This window comes from Passer domesticus, chromosome 6 (genome assembly GCF_036417665.1).
Source record: "Passer domesticus isolate bPasDom1 chromosome 6, bPasDom1.hap1, whole genome shotgun sequence".
Lineage (NCBI taxonomy): Eukaryota > Metazoa > Chordata > Aves > Passeriformes > Passeridae > Passer > Passer domesticus.
Window position 1 is genome coordinate 39140221 of NC_087479.1, and position 25223 is coordinate 39165443.

General features: G+C 42.1%; 1 protein-coding gene and 1 long non-coding RNA gene across 5 annotated transcripts in view; one reads left to right on the plus strand and one right to left on the minus strand.

Annotated features, from left to right (window-relative positions):
- The window catches only part of LRP4 (LDL receptor related protein 4), a 96828-nt gene that overhangs the window by 51174 nt on the left and 20431 nt on the right, over positions 1-25223 (minus strand). The window lies entirely within an intron of this gene.
- On the plus strand, positions 970-7294 carry LOC135303257 (uncharacterized). Of its 3 annotated transcripts, none has more exons than XR_010364717.1 (4): positions 970-1093; positions 5247-5383; positions 6736-6830; positions 7123-7294. It is a non-coding gene; the product is annotated as an uncharacterized LOC135303257 (long non-coding RNA). The 3 variants fall into 3 exon arrangements; XR_010364716.1 differs by having other exon boundaries at positions 5247-5360; XR_010364718.1 differs by having other exon boundaries at positions 976-1275; positions 5247-5360.

The window sequence follows — 25223 nt, forward strand, 5'->3', positions numbered from 1 at the left end:
AAAAAATATTTTTTTAAACTAGTGCATCTGGTGGAAATTAATTTGAAACACATTGAGCAAATTAAGAGAAAAGGCTGGGATGTAGCAATGACTAAAAAAATCAAGGAGTAATAATAAAAGACTAGCCACTAGTTTCTGCTATGACACAATATGGCAGCCAAAAATAATACTTTAAGCTAATTATGCATAAATGTCATGTCATGGAGGAAGAAACTTTCCCCCCATCTGTAGAAGTGGAATGCAAGATTAAGGTCCATACTGAGGCTTGTACAGGGAAATTAGGCATCACATTCTAACCACAGTAACCAAACGTTTATCAAAAGTGTGTTATGGCCCTCAAGACTCAAGATTCTGTTTGAAGCCTGAACCAACATGGTATATTTTTATTCTCTGCTGACTATTTAATTCTTGAAATCAGACAAAAGGCAACAACTATCGATTCTATGAGGTTTTAGGTTTTTTTTCTGAATAGGAAACATATTACCCTCTATTTCCTGAGGAACTTCTTAGTTGCCTATGGAAGTAGCTCACAGTGGACAACACATGAAGTCTCAGTACAGAAACAGGAACCTTTCAACTATTAAACCATGTTAAACACATCAAAATCTCAACCTTAAGTTCTTGTCCAAAAGCAGGCATGATGTATCAGGTAAATGACAACTATTTCAAATGGACTGAGGAATTTTAACACGTGAGGCTAGACAGGAGAAAGCTGTATCTGAGTGACCACACCTCCAGTGTTATCTCCAGCTCTCAGCTCCTCAGCACCAGAGACATGGAGCTTCTGGAGTGGGTTTAGTGGAGGGTTATGAAGATGATTAATGGGATGAAGAATCTCTCTTATGAGCTGAGAGAATTGGGCCTGTTCAGCTTTGAGAAGAGATGACTGAGAGGGGACCTCATCAATGTCTGTCGGTATCTGAAGGGAAGGTGTCAGAGGAAGGAGCCAGGTTGTGCTCGGTGGTGCCAAGCAACAGGACAAGAGGCAACAGGCAGAAATTGATGCACGGAAAGTTCCACTCAAGCATAAGAACTTCTTTGTTGTGCAGGTGACCAAGCAGTGGAACAGGTTGCAGAGTCTCCCTCACAGGAGGTACTCAAAAACTGTCTAGGTGCAATCCAGTGCCATGTGATCTAGGATAACCTTACTTTAGCAGGGGGTTGGACCAGAATACCTGCTGCTGTAGTCTCTTCCAACCCATTCTGTGACTTTTTCCCTCAGCCTTCTTTTCAGAATCCTATGCAGCTCCTTCCTGGGAACACCAGAACTACTTTGTAAGGACCTGGTAAAACACCTCAACTCTAATTTCTAGATATTTTGGCTGAAATATGGCCATACAGTGGCACATTTCGCATATTTAATAGCCATTAAATGGCAAATGTCCTTTCTGCAACTACAAGGTTCCCCAAACATTTGGAACTGGCAGGAGAGTAGAAAATGCTGGTTTTGTTCTGTAGCTCCACACATCTGTCAAACACTGCTGACATCCAAGAAACCAAGCACCATATTAGCCTACTTCAAACAACATGTCCTATGTTAACAGAAATAGCCCTTTTAAAAAAGTCTTTGAGCCTTTCAAAAGATCAGAATTTGGCATGATGGTTCTCCCACTCTCCCTACAGTGTGGACAAAAATATTAGATAGTGGGAGCATCTGTTTGTTTTACCAAGAATCTATGAAGGTGCAAAGACCTCAAAAAGCCATGAGCTGCAGTATGCTACCTCTGACATTCTGCTTCTTACCTTCAAGGCCCTAACTGGAAGAGATTGAGCCTCCTACATACCTTTAACCCACATACATCTATTTTTTCTGTGGACCAAATAATTTTTCCTACTTGGATTCCAAGGAGCAGGAACATTTTGGTTTCCCACCGTGTGAATTTTTTTCGTGTTACTGTTAAAAGCATCCCTTCAGTCTTGGCATTTCATTACCTGTAGATTTTCTCTCTTTGGCAGAGAGCATGTCATCCATTTTACATTATGAAGTGCAGAGTGATACCTGAAGGATGCCATCAAGAAACATGCTTTGCTGATTTTAACATGAAGCAGCATTTTCTTACATAGCTGCAGGCTCCTGTGCAACTGCACGTCAATAGAGAACTGCAACAAAGAATCCAAGGGACTTACCCAGCACTAAATTACCTGGCATGCAGGATCACTCCACTCAAGCACATCAAAACATAAATTAAATACTGTCCACTGAGAAATAGAATGACAAAAGGTTGTTACTGCATAAATCACTTAAGGACATCATCATCCAAGCTCAAACACTACAGGAATGTTTAGTTGGACCATAAGGGCCTGACAGGCACAGGACTACAGGACTCAGGCCCTTTCAGAATACACACACATGCTAGACAAACACTTTAAAATACTACCTTAAGCCTACGTCATGCTTTGCAAAAATTAGTCACTTCAGCAAAATGAGACGCATAACTTTCCATTTCTTTCAGTGTGTTTTTTTTAACCCACACACTACAACCTCTACCCTTTCCTGTTCCATAAAGGTTGCAAACAATTTACTGTTCATTTATCATGAATCATGCAGTACACTAAAATTTAGAAAATAATAGCACAATAGCAGAAACATTACCAGGTGACTCTCAAAATGACTACGTGCCAGCTAGAGAAGCAACTGCTAAGAGCCAGGTAGAGAAGCAACCTGCTGTTTTAAGCAGATAATCCACAGGAAAAGGGTCCTTCTGATGCATTTCACCTAGTACAGTTACCTATGAGTGTCACTAGCCTGACAGCACTTACAAATGAAGGTCACTGAACAGTCAGAAAATGTTCTGCTATATCAAAGTTCGTGGAAGTGAAACACTGGACTTTATTCTCCCAGTTATGGGGCAGAAAACACTGGCATTTTAAGTTCTGTGAGCTTTCCTTTGACTTTTCCATTACTTCATAGACAGATTTCTCTCATTCTTGAAGTAATTATCCTAAAGTGATCCTTACACTATCTCAGCTACAGGATCATCAAAGGTTTATAATAGTCACAGTAAGGATATGCGCTCTGTCACAGTAAGGATATGCGCTCTGTCACTTCTAAGAAACAACCTGAAAGAATCAGAATCTCTGAGCTATTGCAGAAATTCTGGAACTTTGCAATCCTTCCCCTTCACTGAATGGAGAAGAATGCAAGCAACCTACAAGGCCTAATGAAAACCAGCTTGGCATCTGTCACTCATAACTACAATATGAGAAAATAAAGATTTAATTTGAATACATGCATTCATCCCTCTTCTACTTCACTTCTCTTATTTTAAGTAACTCAAGTATTAACTTTGAAGCCAAACAAACAATCAGTGCTTTTCCAACATCTATTCTGCTTCTGCTCCCATTCCTCTTCCAAGATGTATGCATCCTTGAGTTTCACTGAATTCCTTGCTTCATAGCTGAGAAAGGCACAGCTGTCATCTCACCACTAACAAAATATGAATTGAGCTAAAAACAAGCAGAAAAAAAAATCCTCACTCATTTTCAGTTTCATACAGGAGAGCTATAGTCTTCCTGTCCACACATATTGTTAAACAGTAACAGCTTCCAATCATGACACAGGCTATTTAAGGAACCAGTTACAGGTCACAGCACTAACAAAAACTGGAATTAATGCCAATTTGTTTTAATCTACTGGGTAAACTACACTAATTTACCTGCAGTGTCATGAGCAGCTAAGGTGCCTTGAGGTGGGGCAAAAGGAAAATGGAGTAGTCAAAACATGGCAGTTAAGAGGAGGCAGCACCATTACCATCTTTGCTTGAGAAGTTCCGCTCAGAGGCTTCAGGGATCTAAGAAAAACTAGTGGCATTTTTCAATCTGGATTGCAAGGATAAATGTGCTTTGGAAAATTCAGAATCCAGCCACTTCCTTACCACAAAGGAAAATCCTTTTCCTTCTGATTTAAAAGCCCCTTGAGCTTTTAGCTTCTTCTGCCGCACCACTCATGATCTTTGTTAATTACTGCATCAGTGTTTCTCTAGTGCTCTCTCGATTTACAAACTACCCATAACCTTGCTCAACACAATTTCTAAGCCATTTTTATTCTGTCTTCAAGGCTTCACCTGGCACTGGCTCTCTGAACTACTCTTAAGTAACTTAGTCCCACAGGAAATTATCAGCCAGCTTCTTTCATCTTTCAGATGCTCCAGGCACTGGAAGAGCTGTAAGGACATTCTACCCTCCAGAACTTCTCTCCAAAACCCAAAACTCATTTATTTATTTAACCTTTTCAAGACTTCTGTTCTGTTCAGTCCCAGAACACACCAATACTGATAGCCATACACTTCTTTTCAGAAAGTAAAAGTGGAAGCATTGAAAAGTCTTCCTTTTCAAGGAACTTTAGATTCTAACAGGACTGCAGTTGTACAGGCACATAGCACAAAAAGAGATCAACCGGTTCCAAAAAAAAAAAACCATTTTGGCTTTTGCAGGCTGCAGTCAGATTCTTCCCATCATTATAGCATGATACAAAAAAGACCAGGTTCCTGGACAAGATAGAGACTGTTTTCTTACAGAGAGAGCATGTTAAGGAGTTTATTTTGGTATTCTCTAAAGAGGCCCTCATGTTAGCAGTGGAGCATCTGAGCTTTGTAGCTTTCCAGCTCTGCCACACGAGAGACTGGGAAGCCAACCACAAGAGTTCAGCCTAGCAGAGGAGTCCTCCAGGGAAGGGATAGGATACACAATGTGGTTTTGTGGCAATAAGGAGGCAGGAGATCGTTTTTGCAATCCCACGGGCAGGAGGACTTCAAAAGCACAAACCACAAGATAAATGGAGCTATCTTGGGACAAAGAGTTGTTCTCTAAGTTGTTTTCTAAAAAATAACTCCACACATGATATTATGTTGCCCTCAGAGGATGAGGGGCAAATGGGCAATTATTAACTGGCCAGATTGAGCTGGAAGAACAGAGCTGGGTCTGGCAAACAGAGAGGTACCACACAACCACAGAGACATCACAGCAACTGTGCAGCCTACCAGAGAACTGGATTAACTTTAAAGTAAAAAAGGAATCTTTATCAGCAATATTTTTAAAATATATATATATGCACACATACACACACACAGACGCGCACTCAAAAACACAAGTTTAATGCAAATATGTTTTATGGGCTCAGGTGGGATAAGTTCTTTCTAACAAAACTACCAACAAGAAGAACAAGAATGTCAGTGTTGGGGTTACTGCAGGGCAGCTATACTGTACATCACCCCCTATTTAGCCCACCCACATTTGTTTGCTTTCAGGGCAGCCCATGAAGCACCGACCTACATCTCCCACAGCACCTGGACTTCAGACTGCTTTGCAACACTTAGAACATGGTCATCAAACTCTTCCTCTGTTTAAACTGGAAGTCTCAGGTGCTGCTTCTACAAACCTCCAGGTTCCACAGTTCATTTATACTCACACTCCAGAAAAATTAACCACAATAGCAAAAAGCACCAGAGAATCCCTTACAGCCAGTTTCATACTGTTCACATTGGGTTTCACTTTCAATTAAATAATAGCAACAGCACTGAGGAAGGCAGAGGAAGACACACAGAAAGTAAAATGGTCCAGTCATGGAACCACATCTTTTTAGGTGTGTGGGTGGTCTCTATTATTACAGCGTCAAGTTGCCTTTTTCTACTAATTCTAGCAATTTTATCACCTCTTAAAAAGCAGAGAAGTATTATCTTCAAAACAGGAGCAAAAAACGGAAGCTAAACAGCACAGAACTGTGAGTATTTGGGTGCCTAAGGCAATTAAAATCAGTAGAAAATCAGACATTTAACTATCATTACATGGCTGGCCAAAGAGCCTCAGAACTGACTCTGAGTATTACAAAATACTCATACCTCCCACCACAGGCAGTCTTCACGCTTGGAAACCTGAGCCTTAAGTGACTTCCCAAAGAGCTTGTGGCCAAACTGAGAAATTAAAACAGATCCTACCCAGTCCCAGTCCACCTCTTAACCAGGGCACAATTTGCCCTTCCATACCTAGGTTTTTACCCCAGAGAGCTTATTGAAACAAACTTGCAGGAAATCAAAGCCACTATTGCACAAACATGGAAAGATTTACACACACTGCTTGGGAAGTCAACACCTCCTGCTCTACCTCACCAGTCTGCTCCCCTATGCCATCTGACCCAAATTAAGTCAGATCCAAGTCCTGCTTCCAAAAAAAGAGGTCAGAGCCAGGCTCCTGAGACCCTCCTGGGGGTTCCCAAGTTCCTGTATTAGCCTTACAATTCTTAAAAGGACAACATTAAAAGGAAGTCCAGTCCTGAGGCCACTGTTAATCTAATAAACACTGGAATTAGATTTCTTCTCAGTGAAGAGGCTGCCCGCCTGATGGCACAAAGCCAACATTTAAATGCTACTGTTGCTCAGAGCCCTAAATTAGTTTTGGATCTGGGGAGTTTGCCTTGAGCTACAGCCAAAAGAAACATAGGAACTGGAGGGAAATTTGTTAAACGTTAACAGAGCTGCAGGAAAGGACTACAGCAGGGCTAGTAGGTGGTGGGGAAGAGGAAGGGAAGCCACAGATGAACAGCAGAAAAAGAAACAATAAGACATAGGAAGTGACCAAAGAGTAAGGAGATTTTAGTACAGATTTTTTTGTGACTCCCCCATCCCTCCCCTCCACACTCAGCTTCATGAACAGCAGACATTTTAAGTCCCAGTTGCTCACAGGGTTTTTTTCACTACAGTGGTTAACATCTACCTTCCTATCTCCATGTTCAAAATACAGAATAAGAATCTCAGGAAACTGTCATTTCTGATTCCTTGGGCTACACTGATGCTGAGTTACCACAAAATTTGAATGCCATCCTTGGTCAGTTGAGAGTGAGTATCTCCAGTATCCCTTGATAGGATCTCAAGAGGTCCATGTTCTCAAAGGGAGTGGTACATAGCTGTCTGCAGGAAGAACTTTTAAAGCAGTCTCTTTTTCATGAATAGGATGCAGTAAAAATAATGCAAGATCCTGTCTGTTCACGTTGTTAATTTTACTGATGAATTGTAGGACTTAGCATAATGCCCGTCTTCCATGAATACTCAAACCCTTGATCAAATAAAAATGTCTACATAGAAAGAGTTTAAAGATGACATTTTGACTTTTTTTCTCTTTTCCCAACAGGAACTGAGCATGAAGACTCCCCCGTGTGACAGCTGCTTCTTGTGAAGCCAAGCCAGTGAAGGCACAACCTGCATTCTGAATTAAGTGACCAGAGATTTAGGACAAAAAAGGGAAGAGAAGCAACTTCCACTTCAGAAAGCTCCTAAGACAATGAGACCTGTCTAGTGGATGAGTGAAAGGCTCTGAATATTATCTATATCCTCTTCAGTAAAGCATTTGACACGGCTTCCTACAGCATTCTCCTGGGGAAGCTGGCTGCTCGTGGCTCACATGAGTTCACTGTTCACTGGCTAGAAAACCAGCTGGATGGCCGGGCCCAGAGAGTGGTGGTGCCTGGAGTTAAATCCAGCTGGTAGCCGGTCACCAGTGGTGATCCCCAGGGTTCAGTATCAGGTCTGGTCCTGTTTATTGTCTTTATCAGTTTGGATGAGGAAATCAAGCACACCTCAGTCACTTGCAGACAAGTTGGGTGGGAATGTTGATCTGTGGGAGGGCAGGAAGGCACTGCAGAGGGATCTGGACAGGCTGCATCATGGGCCAAGGCAAATTGCATGAGGTTCAACAAGGCCAAGTGTCAGGTCCTGCACTTGGGTTGCAACAACCCCATGCAGCACTACAGGCTGGGGGAAGAGAGACTGGAAAGCTGCCCAGCAGGAAAGGACCCAGGGGTCCTGGTCAACAGCAGCTGAACATGATCCAGTGTGTGTGTGTGTCCAGGTGGCCAAGAAGGCCAATGGCATCCTTGGCCACCTGGACACACACTGTTGCTGATACACACTGTATCAGCAACAGTGTGGCCAACAGGACAAAGAAAGTGATTGTCACCTCATACTCAGCACTGAGAGCACACCTGAAGTGCTGTGTCTGGTTTTGGGCCCCTCACTACCAGAAGGACATGGAAGTGCTGGAGCACATCCAGAGAAGTGCAATGATACTGGAGAAGGCTCTGGAGCACAAGTCTAATGAGGAACAGCTGAGGGAGCTGGGGTTATTTAGCCTGGAGAAAAGGAGCCTCGGGGAGACCATTACAACTTCCCAAAGGGATGTTATAGTGAAATGGGGGTCAGTCTCTTCTTCCAAGTAACAAGCAATAAGACAAGAGGAAGTAGTCTCAAGTCACACATGGGAAGGCCTAGTTCAGATTTATTAGGAAAAATTTCTTCTCCAAAAGGGTTGTCAAGCATTGGAACAGGCTGACCAGGGGAGTGGTAGAGTCACCATTCCTGGAGGTATTCAAAAGGCACGTAGACATGGTACTTAATGACATAGTTTAGGGGTGAACTTGGCAGTACTTGCTTAACAGTTCAACTCATTGATCTTAAAGGCCTTTTCCAACCCTAACTATTCAATGAATTGGAAGGAATGAGGAGCTTTAGAGACCAAAAAGCAAGCCCTCTGTCATTTTCCCAGAACCCACAAAGGACCTTTGTTTGCTCCAACCGTATTTCCACTCTTTCCACTTCTCTACAGAAACATTTCCAAGCCAGTGGGCACACATGTGCACAGGGTGCTGTAGAAAAAGATAAAACGACTGGAGAGCACACTCATTAGAGGACTTATGTGCCATCCTTTACTGTGCCACACTTGAAGCTGAGCATTGCTGGGGGGCAAGAGCATCTGCCCCCCCACCAATCTCCTCACACTGCAACACAGAGACCCCTTTCAAAGCTTGAAGAGTCTATTTGAATAAATCATCTGTGCTTCTCAACAGAAGCAAGCTACAAACAGGGTATTAAAGAAGAGAACGAGCAGAGAGCATTGAACCATGTACAGACACTAAATCAGATGAGCAAAAAAAAAATAGGTTAAAGAAAACCACAAGTATCACAACATGGAATTTTTTCAAAATGTGTAAAACTAAAATCAATATATAATAGAAATGAGTTTTTAGTCCTAGAAAGGGGTTTCTAAGCATTTTGAAATTCCATCCCATCCCTGCTGACACAATATATGTCCAAGCTGCCATCCACTTTCCACACCAGTTCCCAAACTGAGCTCAACTATAGCTTTGTTTTCACACACATTATAGCATTCCTGTATATACTCACCTGGTTTTTATGTTCTTCATGTTTCTACCAAGTTCTTTTGCAATATTCCCCATGCAATCTGTGGAATTTTACAGATCTTTTTGGAGACATTTTCTTACTGTCACATTCAGGATTGCACAGAAGGAGAGATATGGTGGACAAGGGCTACTGAATTCTGCAAAACTATTAAAATATAGCCAGTAACATTTGAACAATTCCACATACAACCTCTCCATTAACAAAATGACCCTAAACCCTATTTTCATTCTCTAGTCCCTTGTCTTTCATGAGATATAGTCTGTTTACAGGTCTCCTGCTGTGCACACAACTCCTTCCCCAAATGAGAGAAGTTCTGTCTCTCACAAACATGTATACACAGACTGAGTAACGTTGACTCTGGTGAGGATCCCCCTCCCCCATTAGCCTTGTAAAGGGTTAAGGCCCAGTCATCACATGCTGGTAGGCTGACAGCTTTATGTCTAATGTCTGTGTGGGTTTCAGACTCTGCCTTTAATCGGGTTCCATTGCAATTAATCAGTGGGTTTCTTTATAAGAAAAAAATAATAATAATAAAAACCAGCGAGCATTCTATTCAGCCCAATTCAATCTGTCCAGCCAAATCTCACGACCAGCTGGAATGCCCCTTTCCTAGCCTGCCCAGCAGGATGCCCAAGAATGGCGTGTGAACGTTTCTCTCTGCTCCTGCTCCAGCGTTAAAATGAACAATAGTCCCTGCCAGTGTCATTCTTCAGCAATTCATCTCTTCCTGTCGCCAGACTCTTTCGTTCCTTCTTGCCCCTTCCACCTTTTTTGTATCAAAAACAACAGCAGATCAGCAGCAATATAATAAAATAAAATTGTATTTACTTGGGATGTTTGAGGGAAGGGGCAAGAAGGGGGTTGAGAACAGCAAGAGCCCCCCACCCCCCTTCAGCAATGAAGACACCAAAAGGGAGCGTTCTCAAGCCCCAGCTGACCTGCTCCGCTCCACGCCTGGTTTCCCTGCTGCAAGGAACATCAAATTTGCCAGGGGGGCTGTAGTGGGGGACAGGGCCCTTTTCTTCTGGAGGATGTTGGAACTGTAATTACAGAGAGGCAGTTTCCGGAGGGAAATTAACATGGATCTCAACTCATGTTCCCTGTGTTTTTCATCTGCAGACCTGTGGCCTTTACTCAACGTTCTCATTCAACAGGGAATGGGTCAAAAGAGACTGAAAGAGGCTGCAAGCACAGCATTACGAGAGACCTGGACCTTCTCTTCCTGCAGGAGCAGAAAGAGAAAGGAACTGCTATGGGACAAGTCCAAGTAAAAATATTGTATTATATACAAATATACTCCTCAACAGAGGGAGAAATCAGTAGTGTAACTGAATGCATTGAATGGTTCATGAGGAACAGGTTAACCAGAGGTAGCAGTAAACACCATACTAGGAGACACACCCCCAACACCAGCTCTCCCTCCAGTGAAAGGAAATGAGGGGCCAAGGCCTGGAAGATTTTAGTAAATTTCATTTCAGAGGTGTGGATTTAAAAGGGTTGCTTCCTGGTACACAGAACTGAGCAACAGTCTGGCAAAGACAGTATCTTATGCAGCATACTTCAGAAGAAAGATCCAGCTGTTATTGATTACACAGAACATTTAAAATCCATTATAAACAAGTTAGAAAAAGCTTTAATGAAATCCCAGAATTAAGTTCACCTGTACAGCTTCTGCCCTTTTATGGCACCACACAATATCTGTATTATTTGCAACACAAACTCCTGAATTCAATGCACAATTATTATATGGTGTTCATCACCAGGACAGTCAAGCAATTCATAAACACCAAATTCACCTTCACATCTTACTTCTTTAAACGGTATCATCAGCTCTGTTTTCTAGACCTCTGACAGAGTCCCATGACAGAAATCCAAATGTCCAACTTGTTTCCAAGTGTCCAACTCAAAAAGCCAAAGAATGGCTTGCAGAAGGGCTGGATGCTTGTAAAACACTACAGAAGGAAAGGGGAGTAACACAGGTGATGTGAAGGTAAAATACTGTGCCAAGCAGGTCAGCCCCAGGCCTCTCAAACCAGCAAGTCCCCTTTTCCTAAGAAAAAGGACAGGCTACAGAAAAGAATGTTAAAGACAAAAGTTGCTTTGTGGGTGAGCCACTATAGGAAAGTGGGACTTGGGAGTAAAAGGTACAGGCTAGATGAGATTGGGAGATGAGGTACAGGTATGAGTAGATGGAGAAAAAGAGCACAAGGCAGTGTCCCATCTCACATCCACTACCCAGAACCCTCCTTACATACACCCACATTCCCTCATTTCTTTCTCTCTTAACAAGCTTCCCTACTTCTATAATCCTAAATTCTCTTCTGCTACTCCTTCGTTCTAAATATTACTGGTTTTTTTCCTCCCCTGAAAAATGTCCATAAATTCAGTTTTGGTGCAAATCAGATGCCAGCACAGTCACTTTTCTCTCTATTCCCACTGAATACAAATATACAAGTTTAAGCCAGGTGCATGCTGATGGCAAAAGAATAGCTCTTCCATCCAGATCACTTAGTTACCAAAAAGTTAACCCTTTAAAATTACCTGGAATAATTTGACCAGGCAGACAGATCATATTATTTCGTATTTTACAGCACACAGCTGCACTAGTTTTGCATGTATCCCTTGTGGGATGACAGACTCAGCTCTCCATGCTATTTCTTGCATTGCAACACAATCTTCAACACCGCTTTGTGGCACACAGAAATAGCCTCCTGCAGCTGCCTTCTCCTCCTCCTCATGGCCTCTAGGTCAGCAAAGAAGCCCTCAGCCCACAGGGCAGCTCTCAGAAGGCATTCTCTGGACCAGAGTTCCTCTGGAGCCCTTTGCAGGGAGCACTAACTGGAGCAGAGCTCCTGGGTAACTCAAGTCTGTGTGACTGGATAGTCAATGTCCACCACAGTGAGCATCAAAGAGGCTTTTGCTGGCAGGGTTTTTAACTCCTATTCAGCACATACAAATACTGATTGAGAGTTTTTAAAATATTAGAAATATTTGAATATTTGCAAAATATTTACAACTCCACTATTCATGGGTGAATTTCAGAAACCAAAGAATCCTTAAGCTTCTTCTGGTTTTGGATTGGTTTTTTTCCTTTCCTTTTTTAAATTTATTTCTAGAGTATGAGATGCTCCCTAATATCCTCCAACTTTTCTGTACTATGGCAAGGTTTTAAACATGGAGGGGGGGAAGCACTCTCCATCCTTATTCTCCAAACTCACCAAATAATTTCTAACTTAAGTTAGACAGTTTTAAGCAGAAACTCTTCTCTCTGTCCCTCAAGTTTCAGCCTGGAAAGTTAGAAATTGGGGACACCTTAATCAACTGCAAGAGAGAATCAGGCAAGGATTGGAGTAGGCTTGGACCCTAATATGCTAACTCCTTTCCTACATATCATCCCCCTTCTGCTCCAGAAGGAACTTTGTAATACCAAATTCACTAACACAGTCAAGCTGAACTCAAAGCTACTGTTCTCAACTTGTGTTTAATTTGAAGACTTAGGCTTCTATTTTAGTTCTCAGGACAAACTGCTCCATAAATCTTGTTTGTTTTTCCAGCCACATTAGTTGGCCTAACTAAAGTGGCTCTCTTTTCCTACAGACCTTGCCTCACTACTAGTTGTGATGTTCTATGTATAGAATGCTTCTACAAACACTATATCATCAGTAATAGAAAACAAAGGTGTAGTCACCAAATGCTAGTGAGGGTAAAGGTGCTTGAACATCTACAAAAGGACAGATGTTATTCTATGTTCTTTTTCCTCAGATCTGTATTTGGCCTATTAGGAATTTCCTCCTACAAATAAGGATTCATATTCTGCGCTCATCGCCAAATGAAAGGCAAGGATATCCTTTATTTAAAAGCAGTGGTTATATCCATGCTAAGAACTTTACTCTCAGCTTTACCATTGCACAGTAGTCTCGCTCATCCTGCATATGGCCTTGGACAGAGTGCAGGAAGCTCAGTCCCCATGTGTGCAGCCCCTAGTTATGCTCAGTGTGAAGCATCTGTGGAACCATGATCTTAGAGCAAAAGTATTCCCTGCTCTGGGAGAACACTGACACAGGTAAGCACCTCCTGCCCAAATTTAATTTCTGACATAACACACCTGGAACAAGGATTATGCTTCTGGTATCATTCCTATTGTAATATAAACATCAGGTCTAAGATGACATTTGAACCTTTAACAGACATGCAACACAGCTTAACTAATGTAAGAATGTAACTCCAAACTGTAGGAACACCAAGCTTGCTGCCAGCCCTGTAGAGGTGGAAAGCAATGTTTAAAGGAAATGTCCTGGCTATTTTTTCCTCATAATGCAGCAGAGAAGTAGGCTCACATGATCTCTTCTTGACCCAAGCAAGCAGTTTCATGCTGCTTAGGTATCTCCACTGCAGCTTTAGAAACAGGAGACAAAACCAGCACATCAATAAGAACCTACCTGTCTATCCCAGGACTATAGCAGTGGGTTCAAGCAACATCCAAGGCCAAAACCTATTCAGACAGTGTAGGTGAAATAATTTGTTTTAAAGGGACATCACTTCTCTGATTTCTTCCAGCCTTGAGCTGTGAACCAGATCAAATAAACTAGAAACTGAGAGATAATTCACAGGTAAAGAGAATAAGAAATCAAGCATAACCCCTACAGAACAGCAAAGCAGAAATAAACTAGACATACACAAAAAAAGGCTGTACTTTCAGTCTACACCAACATTTTGGATTAAACTACACAGAAAGGGCTTGTCAGCTATGCTTCCTTCTTAAAGGAAAACAAAAAAACTAGACTGGCAGAGCTGAAACTACTACGCGCTGTCTGCCTTAATCTCCCTTCTTCAGATCCAACACTAATGCCCCCCAAACCCTCTCTAGATTTAGCACAGATGCTGACAAAGGTTCCTTTTAGAAGCCCAGGCCACAGAAGCCAGAGATAAATCCGTCCACCCATATGCATTTTTGTCCCCTTTGCATATACAAAATTTCTTTCACCCTCCTACCTCTCAAACCCAACTCACCCTCCTTCCCGCAAAAGCGATTAAGGAAAAGCTGTAGAAATATTTGCCCAAAGCTGGAGCCTGTTGCTGGGCCCAGCTGTATTGTTGGTAGGAATACACACAGCAAACTTTCACTGTGAGGAGCCCTGTGGGACTCCAGGCACTTCGGGGAGGCTTTGTGAGCCCAGCTCTGCATGCACTAGCCAGGCTATTGTGAAAAGGAAAAAGAAAAAAGTGTTACAAACCCCAATGCTCTCCCACTCTCATTTCCCCCCACCTCCCCATGTGCCCCCCTTCCACCAGCCGCCACCTTCCCCAAGACAAATCGAGAGGGGAGGGGGCCACTGATGAAGAGACTGAAAAGGTTTCCTCAGTTAGATTTAAGGCAACAAGTCAGGGCTGCAAGGAGTCCTTTATCCACCAGGGAAGCCTCCCACTGCTCCAGAGCTGGGCCGAGCGGGGATCCTGGGGGCCAGCTTTCTGAAGGCTGCCATTGATTTGTCACTGATGATAAGTGAGGCCGGAGTCGTTCCCACCATCGCCTGCAGAGGGGACGACTCCCACAACGCCCGGCAGGGGAGAGGGGCGGCAGATGAGGAAATGCAGAACCCAATGGTTGAAAAAATCCCAAATGGCTATTTTTCCTCTAACGAGCTGCAACAAAAAGGAGCAACCGTGCTGAGACCAAGGCAGGGGACAAGAGACAGCAGTGCACAGAGGCAGTGCAGTCACTCATCAGTGGACAAACCTTCCCCATGGAGAAAGAGCAGGGGGGATTTCTTCAGCCTCAGCCTCCTAAGGGCCTCACAGTGCCAACTCGGTCAAACAATATTCCTTCAAAACCTCTCCAGCTGCTCCCTTGCCAATTGCTTTTAAACCTGTTCTATTTACATAGAGACACTCTTCTCTCAAGCACATGCTGCTGGAAACTCGTTCTTCTGCTTTTTGGGAGGGGAAATCTTTTCTCACAGTACTAAATAAATGAGAGAGGCTAATGAAGCACCATGTCTAAAAGGTGAATTCCCAAAGCAACAGGAGATCTTAAAGGAGCACCAGAGCTCCCCCAGGGAACATACAAATAGAGCAGCAGCTGCCTGGGCAAGACCAGATGCAGATGGGTGAACTAAAAGCAAGACAAAAGGTGGAGGGGGAGGAAGGCTGAAAGAAAAAAAAGAAAAAAAAATCAGCAAAAGAATTAATGATCCTTGGCCTTTCTGATGTAACTAGTTAGGAAAAACCATCAGAACTGGTTCAACTTGCATTACCAAATGTCTCTCTTGTGCTTCAAGACACCAAGGATGTTTAGGGGCAATAGGACACCTTTCCTTCCTTTCCCTGTGCTCAGCAAAAGCCCTCAGCTATCTTCTGCCCTGGCCAGGCTGGGGCATGCAGGCCTTGTAACACAGCCTGAAGAGCAGGAGGAACATCTCCAGAGGGAAAAGAGAGTCATGCCTGCAGCGTCCTTCCAGTTTAATCAGACTAGACCCAGCAATCCAGAGGATCTTATCTGGCAATACATTACCTCAGGACACTTCTGCACAGTTCCTAAAGCTCCAGTTATAACCCAGCATGCTAAAATAAATTAAAGTTGCCAGGCTGTAAACTGTGACATTCAGCAATATTTTACCTCATATTCAGCCCCTCAAGAGGCACAAGGCAGATCATTGGGAGTAGTAATTATTTCAGATATTCTACTTAGAATTTCTTGGTATACAAGAGAGCACAGCCTCCATGGACCCTTAATTTGGGGATAAGCACATTATCAGAACATTAACTTGATAACATCCAGTCCAAAAATTTCACGTGTTTAAACATAAAAAAAAAAAAAAACCACCCTTAAAAAACACCCAAAACCTCATTCATATTTGGGAAATAGCCAGCAACCAGTTAGCTCAAAACACAGGTTTAACATGCTTCTTTCCAGAAATAATACACTCTAACCAAGCAGCCACATCCTAAACCAAACAAAACTTTTGAGTTCTGAAGTGCAACCCAATTAAAGCCTATTAAAGGCCTTTGCCTCCCAATGAGAGAGGACTAAACATCGCCTGGCTTGATGAACTAACTAGTCAGACCATTGCCACTGCTTGGGGACCTGGAAATAGGCTTATGTCCAGTAAGACCTCAACTTGCACACCTGAATAATCTCAATAGCTACATGAGAAACAGGATTCACAAAGCCACTTTCAGATGGATTCGTCTCTTAACAGACAATTTTGATGCATCTGTTGCCAAATGGAGGGAGGGGATTCTTTCATGTCTAACAAAATGCAAACTCATGTAGAATCCTCACCCACAGCCAGGTTGCTCCTGTGGTCCCTTCCCTTTATTGTGCTGCCTGTTTTCATGAAACTTCTATTCTCTGGGACCAGTTTTTTTGGGTGAGAAGATATGCACACATATTGAAATAACCACTGCTTCCATACAGAAGCAGGCTAAAGATGCCTGTGGATTTTTCTCATGAGAACAGTCTGTATTAACAATATTAAGAAGTGCTTCTGATATTACTTCCTGGACCAAGTTCCAGGATTTGAAGTGCTTATCCAAATAAATGATTCCTCATAAAGCTCAGAAACCATTTAAGAAGATACATCATTCAGCCCTGGAAGAAGAATTTTTCCTACTTGAAAACCTTTTAAACTCTTCTGTGTCCCTCATGCAAGCATACTTCCTTTTGCTAGAACCATGATCTCAGGGCCAAAACCCATGAATAGACAGTGTGATGTCTCCTGTCTTACAGATGCACTTACCACAATGACTCAAGAGCAATTTTCCTTCTGTTATTCCACCATACTTTGGGGAGTAGGGTACAACAGACAAATTAAGTTGAATCAGGCTTTTGAGCCAATTTGTGGGCATTGCAACACAATATTATTCAGCCAAATATAGAGTACTTCCTCTGATCAAAGAGCAACCCAAGCCCATCAGTGCTATAAATGCTACCTAAAATGGCTGGATAACAGTAGACAAGTGACAGAACACAGGGCTACTTGTCTACTCATAGCAGAATTTTACCTCCAGTAATTACAGTCTACCTTGAGAAGTTCTTGGGAGTTTTTCAGTTGAACACAGGCTTTTTTCCCTCTCTTTCCACTCCTAAGTGGAGGAGTTATTTTCAATAGTGGTGCAGTAAAATTACCTTTTTTTCAGTCAGGAAGAAAAAAGAAAAAAATAAGTATTTCTGAGGGGGGAAAAACACCCTTAGTGTGTAGTTTGTATGTTGACTAAATTTGCTGAATTTTTCTGGTACCTTATGCTATCATTCTCAGACACGGTAAGAACATACATTTATTCCAATGGATCATTCTCTAAGTAAGAACATCTGGTACCTTTGGACCTTCAGCCAACAAGCCTTGATGAGTCAAGATCAGGTCAGCTTAAGTCACAGCACCAAATTAAGCTATACAGCATTACAGTCATTACAGCATTCATCTCAGCTTCAGAGGCTGAGCTCAGTTAGCTTTCCCATTTCCTGGCCCTTTATTCTGAGACTGAATGTGGTCCACTAAGTCAGATTCTGAGAAGCTTGCTTAGAGTTTCATTACCCTCCCTTCATTTTTTTACTGTACATTATCAAACATGCAGTTTGATAATGTGGAACTACAAATAGCAACAGCATTTTGGAAATCATTCCAATACCCCTCCTTAAAACTGCAGAAACAGTTTGCAGACTGAATACATACACGATGATTTAGGTATCAAGTCCGCAGAGGAACAGGTCTGTTTTCCATGGAGAAGATAAAATGTTCTGCCCATCACACTGTAATCTAGTTTCTTGATTTCTTTCCAGGTATCCCTCTGAAACAAACCTGCTTCTGTGCACACTAAGCAAAGAACAGAAAGCAGTCTTGATTTAACTATATTTAAGTGATAACACAAGTCTCAGGTTCTCTAGAAACACAATGATGTTTGCTCAAAATGAGAAAGAAGCCTCAGGATGGTGATTTTACATCCATCAGTTGTCCCACCCTCAGGAGCTCTTTGCCCTCCTTCTCTTCCTGCCAGTCCTACAATCCCCATAAACTGCCATAGCTTTGTGCAGTCTGATAAAAAAAAAAAACACAGATAAGCAAAAGCTATGCAGTGGGCAATGAGCTTCAAAAAGATGCAAACCTGAAGGATCTTCCAACTCTTCCTAAGCCAGCCCAGTTTGATTCCTTCTGTTGCTTCACTGCTTGCAGAACCATGGCCTCAGAGGCAAACTGACAGAAGTAGTTGGGGTCATTTCCTGTTTAAGGCTTTAAAAATGTATTTACTACAGTGGGTCATGCGTGATTTTCTTTTTACAGTCTGCTTACCAAGTGTTTGTACATTTGGCAGTAGGATAGGCATGCTACTGTGCTGAAAATTCTTATGAAAAGGAATAAACACACAGAATTAGATCATTCTACACTTGAGTAAGTAAATGTTTAAAAATGTAACATTCTAATCTGGGAAAAAAACCACTGAGTTCAGTGTGTAGAAAAAAACAACAGTTATTAAGCAACCAGTCACCATGGTTAACTTCTTTATCCTCAAAAGAAAAGAGTCTGTAGACTCCAAAATAAAGTTGTCAACCATCCTGAGAGAAAAGTAAAAAAAATCCCAGACGTAGCCATTAGCACACCTGGCCCAGCAACCATAGGGAATCTTTATGTAACAGTTTGCAAAGGTGACACTCCCAACCCACGTTCTGTACAGCTGATCTCCAGGGGGTGCAGGGAAGAACACTTGACCTATTGGGTAAATACAGCCACTGGAGCTAATTATGTATTTACAGAATTCTACCCAGCAATCTACCTTGCTGCTATAAAGCAGCAAAAATGAACATTTAATAATTATTAGGTAAAGATGGCAACAGCTAAACTATCCCAAGCCAGGAATCTAGGGTTAAAACTTGGATTTCTAACCCAAGTTAAGCATCTGTTCTCAAATTTCTTGACCTTTGTGATTACATGGTTAAATACCATTTTGTGATCCACCCTAAGAGATCCTACAGTCAGGATAGGGGAAAGAGTGGAAGAGTCACGGACGCAGAACAGATCTTTGTGAGCTGGGTTTAGATATGATGCTCCTCATTAGACTAGTGCCAACTGTTTATTGAATATGCTGGCAGATAACAGAGGAATGCAACAATTCAGGGCAAAAAGAGCAACTAAATCCTCTTAGACATTACATCTGAGAATAATTTTCACTCTCCCAGTATCAAACATGATATCCCAGACACAACAAACATGTCTAATTGTGATAATCTTGCATGCATTGTATCAGAGCAGGAAAGAGAACAATTAGAGAAAGGCAGTTTCAACAGAAAGGCAGGAAGAAGCATCACCATACAGACTAAAAGGCAAAGCTTAAGTGGAGCCTCTATTTACTATGTTAATCAGTATTTCATTGTGGGGTTTTTTTCTCATTACTTCATACATCTATCAATTTACTACATGTAGAAATCATTAATTCTTCAGAGTAGGGATTGTTCTTATTGTATGCACATGCTGCATGTAACACTGTGAAGCTCTGATTTCCATCAGAGTGAATCTTTACGTGATCCAATTGACAATTCATGTGTAAGATTCATCCTACGTACATCTTCCCCTTCAGCCTGCCACATATTCATTCAGGGAGAACAGGAATGGCCATTTAGACAGCTTATGCTTTCCCACAGCTAGCTCTGTCTTCCTGTGACTAGCCAGACACTTTGCATCACCACTGCCACTTCCACGTCGGCTCAGGAAGAGAGTGGATTGTGCCTTCTTTAGTGTGCATGCCCAGGCTGGGCTTGAAACCACATCATCACACTACATCAGTGGAGAGCGGTGGGGAGAGCAAGCAAAACTCTAATCCAGAGCCTGCAAATCAGTCATTTAAAAGGTAAGATTAAGGAAGAAGAATCAAGGCGCTAGCAAGGCAATGAAGTTTTTCATATTCAGACTGACCATTTCTCTGGCAACATCTCACAACTTTAGTCTGTGGTAGCCCAACTAAATTAAGATAGTAAGTCTTTTCTTGCAACCCTAATGAATAAAGTTTCCACCACAAAGGGCATCACCAATTAATGTACTGCACCAGTTGCAACATCTATGGGTTGATCTTTCACCACACTTGGATGCTAATACAGCACTGTCATACAAGTAACAATAGAATAAAAAGGCCTATGCTTCTGTGAGCCACAGAAATTTAATCTTGGGCTTGAATTCTCACCTCTCCTTGTTTCTAGGGAAAGCCTTTCCAAATTACTATCAGGGGAAAGCAAAGAAGCAGCAAGTCAGTGCCAAAAAAATGGTTGGTCTTGCCTCCCTCTGTCCTTCCATCAGGTCTGTACTGATGAGCTCACTGAAGAGCAATTCACTTCAGTTTGCCAATACCACACAACCTGTGGTTTCACCATTCTGCAGACCAGTTCTGTGACAAACCAGCAAGTTGGACTGATTCATCCAGCAGATATCTACACAGACCTATCAAAGGGACAAGAGAGTCAGACTGCTCTCAGGGACAACCCACAGTTACACCAGACTAGGCACAACAAGAAACCACACCCCTGGGCCAAGGAAGCCCTGGAGTTGGAGGCCAAGCCACACACACTGCAGGCAGAGAAGAAGAACCCTTAGCAGTGACAACATCCTACTATCCCTGCCAAAAACATTTCCCTCAGAGAAATCAAGTTCAGCTAAAAGAAAGGGGAACAGGAGCAAAATCTTCTCCAATTCTGCTATTCCAAAACATGGGCTATATATATTACCATAAAACTGTATTTTGATGACAATATTTCCCATAAAGCAAGGTTATACTAAACCCTACTCTGAACCAGTAACATGCCCTTGTAAGTCATTTGGAGCTGCATTCTTTGTGCCACCTGAAACAAGCTGCCAACTGTGTCCAGGCAAACCACACCTCCACAGTCCAGCCCACTGTTTAATTGTTTTAAGCAGTGTGTTTAATTTACCAAGTTTAAACAGGAGGAGAGGACTAAACAGATAGATGTGAAGGAACAGAGGACTGGCAAAATGCAATTCATGATCCATGAATCATCTCTTCTAAGATCCTTGCTAAAGACATGGATCTGGAGAAAGGCAAGTGGATGATAACTGGGACAGTTGGAACATTGCTTATTTCCTGCAGTTCAGGCCTCCAAGGATAAATCAAATTTCTTAACCAGATGGAAGACATTTCATTTACAAACATCATCCATACAACAATGGGCCACAGAAAGAAAGGAGCCAATTCACAACAGCAACAAGAAAATAAAATTACTAGAGATTTTAGAGATGAGTTCTCATCAAAATCTGCACTTGCAAAGAGCCTCATGTTACATCAGAACTCGCACCACATCCCACCACAATCAATTCAAAGACACTTTTATTGGCAAAACAAGCTCTGCAAGTGTTACCCACATGTAAAAAGCAGCACATTTGAGTTTCATCCAGAAGTAGATTCAACACATGAAGGGCCTGTCTCCACAGAGGTTTGAAGAGAAAGGGATACATGGCATGGAGTCCAAGGATAGAAATGAAAATGTTCCAAAGAATAACATTTTATTTCTAGTAAGATAAATGTTCCTTGCTCTAATATATTTTGTCTTTTACTCCTAAGATTATAAAATTTTCTTCTCAGCCTCTCCTTTTACTTCTCATTCCAACATTTATCATTTATGGTATTCTCCCCGTATCCAAGTTGCAACCCAAATTGCACATGCCAGCTCTGAATTTCGTAAAAGTCTGACTTCATTTTGCACATTTCACTTGGCACTAAGTGCCAGCAGAATAACTTTGCACAATAACTTGTGGCAGTTTAGTTGGCTAACAGGTTCTGACTTCTTTTTTCTGCTATAGAAACTTGTGTTCTGGTTTAGATTCTGACTAGTTTCTCATGTGAATTTCGAATTAAATTATTTGTTTCCCAAGCCTCAAAAGGAGTGTCAAACCCCAGAAACAATGTTTTCATAGGCATGGATAGCGTTTTCATTTGGCTGCAGCCTAGGTTCTCCTGTGCTTTTAGGTAGAGACAATTTTTGCTGCTTTGGATAAGATTGCATAAAAAGAATTGCTGCTGTTAGGATCAGCAATGGAAATCCTCCCAGTCCTACTCTGTAGCAATCATTACACAGATTTCTAGATCTAGTAACTTCATGTCTTTGCACACGTGAAAATAAAAATACTGACTTCCCTTTGGTTACAATGGAAGAACATCCGAGCTCTGAAGTTTGTTCTTGTGGAAGTCAAATATTTAATTTACTCTTGATTAGTATAGGAGAAAAATCTCAGCAGTGTATTCAGTTCTAATGGTTTGAACAGTTCAAACATGTCCTACTTGCTAAGGCCAGTAATGCAGCCAGCACAGCCACACAAAGCCTTAAGCATGCAAGGTTCCTGAGGCTCATTACGGTGGGGCTGGAGAGGGTCTGTGCTGTCTACCCACCTTACCTCAGTTTCCATCCCACAACAGATAATATTCTCCTTATGGAGTTTACTGTCACTCTGCTCCTGTGAACCACTTCTGCTTGTCTCTAAAGGGCATGGAGCCATAAAGCACACGATAGAGACTTTGGTATGCAGGCTGCACAGTCAGAAAAGCTGGCTCCTTAGGCTACCTGGTCTTCTAGGGTGTAATTCCAGCGGCCCTCTGTCCTCACAACACTTCAAGAAGCAGTTTTAGCATTGCCACCACATTTAAGATCTTGACACAGGATGCAAAGCATGTTGTTTACAATGTTGCTCAAGAAAAGACCCAAGACAAACCCAGATAACACTCCACGCCTTTCCCAGATTAACCTGCAGGACCAATGCACGGCAGTGTATCAGCCAGCTAACATAGGTGTTTTGGCAGCTGTCCCAGTCACTTAATCGAAGCCTGAGCTCAGAGGCTGTTTCGCCTCAGCGGGTAAGGCAAGACGTACATACCAAAGATGTCATCTCTGCCTCACTCCCTTCCTTGCTCAAAGGCTACTGTCTGAGTACTGTTTATTTTTATCCTGCAATTGATGATGTCTCATTTGCCCTGTATCTCCCATTATTTCTATATTGTAACTGTTAGGTTTCACCTTGGGTATTCAATTAAGCTAAGTGGGGTTCTGCCAAGCATTTAAAGGAGGCAGTCTTTCTTGCCAGTCTGCTCTAAAGCATCTCATCACAAAAACCACTCATGGGTCCTTTCTCAAAAAAAATCTGAGTTTCTCTTATTCTTCCATATTACCATCATCAAGTTTGCTTCTCCAACACAACCAACCAAGAAAAGGTTACTACAGAGTAGTAAGGAATTATCCCCTTTTTTTATTTTTTAGATTTTCATTTCAAGTTTAAAAGTTTGCTCCCGAACTTCTAGACTTATGGGTAAAGAACTAACCATAACAAGGCAACAAAAGAAACACCAAAAAACCACCCAACATTTTCTAGGGACAGCTGACTAGAAAACTTAATCCTAAGCAATTTACTTATTTTGTTCTAGTCTAGAATTTGCACTAAGAGCGACAGAAGATTACAGCTCCTCCTCTTCCAGTTCACAGAAGGCAGGTCACAAACAAGAGAAACCTCAGAGAAATAACAGGCTTCTCCTGTTAGTGAGCAAGCCACTTCAACTAAAGTTTGTAGTTGAAGGTTGCAGAAGTCCAGGAACACCAGGGTTGTTCTTGCTTGAGTACTGGTAGCATAGAAATTACTCAGCATAACTGTAAAGATTCAAAGATGACAAATCTGCCTTTCTGGAGGAGTTGAGGCACAGGCAGGGGATCCACCTGCTTCCCAGATAAAAGTACCTTGTGCCTGGGAAAAAAAAAAATCAACAAAACAATCAAACAACAAAGACAAACCCCCTAAAACCAACAACTAACACCCAAAAGGCCTAAAGGTCTTCTGTTATTTAAGCTAATGCTGACTGCAGGTCTGAATTCTTCCATACACTCAACAATGCAGTGAGCAAAGGCCTACAGACAGTATTGATTCATGAGTGGTGACAGTTCAAACTGGAACACATGAGGTTGCCACCCTTGTGGTGGAGACAACTGCTCAGCAACCAGCTCTTCATGAGTCAATACCCTCCTGCAGCTGCTGGTCGCTGGATCATGGAAGAAGTCAGATGCAGAGGCAGCCTTCTCTAAGATAGCAAAGGGCCATAACCACACCAACTGGACAAATGAGTCCTTCCCAGTCTCCAAGACAATGCCCAAGAAAATTCCCTTCACCACTTCATCGCTGCATGAATACAGCTCTGAGCTCAACCGGCTCTGTTCTTGTATTTAAATTGGGTCTGTTTGCAATGCAATGACTATTGCTCTTGAAGAACTCCTTACCCAGTCTCTCACTTATTCCTTCATCATGCTTTTAAGATTTAAACATTGAATACTTCTATTTCAGATCCATGACAGAAATGCAGGTGGTTCTCTAGCATTCCTATTTACCAATGACTATTCTCTCCTGTTTCTTAGCTATTAAAGCTTCCAATATATCTCCCCTTTTCCATACCACAAACTCTCTAGATTTCTCTCACAGACACACTCATTATGTTTTTCCTCATTCTAATAGGTACTAATAGGTGCTGATCAAGGCCCCTTTTGTAAAGGCAGCACAAATTAGCGGCATGTCCTTCAGCCAAAAGAAGCTCAATTCAGGCTTTTCAAGAGTAGCAGGCTTCAAAAATCACAATGAGGAGAATACAGTCTCTGAGGCCTCAAAAAACCTAATTTCTTAAATTTGTCAAGCTTGAAGAAGTGGCAAAGTCTGAATAACAAAGAAAGGACAGCAGTAAAGCTGGCTTCCTCTTAACAAATGCAGTTTTAATTCAGAGAATTATCCCACCTCCTGGTTCATCCTCAGAAGCTTGGAAGAAAAGCAGGAAATTACAACCCCAAGACTTCTCTTTTTTTTTTTCCCCCTCCCCTCAGAGTTGCAAAGAAAGGATTTGATTATTCAGCAGTTATGGAAATTCAGAACTAAAATTGGGTGGGAGCACCAAGGGGAAAAAAAAGAAAGAAGGAAAGGTGTGTCGTTATTTTATTCCACTCCGAGATCCCACGAGACAGTTCTGATACACTGAATGGCTGCACCTTAAGCAAGAACCTCTCCCAGCACTACCAGC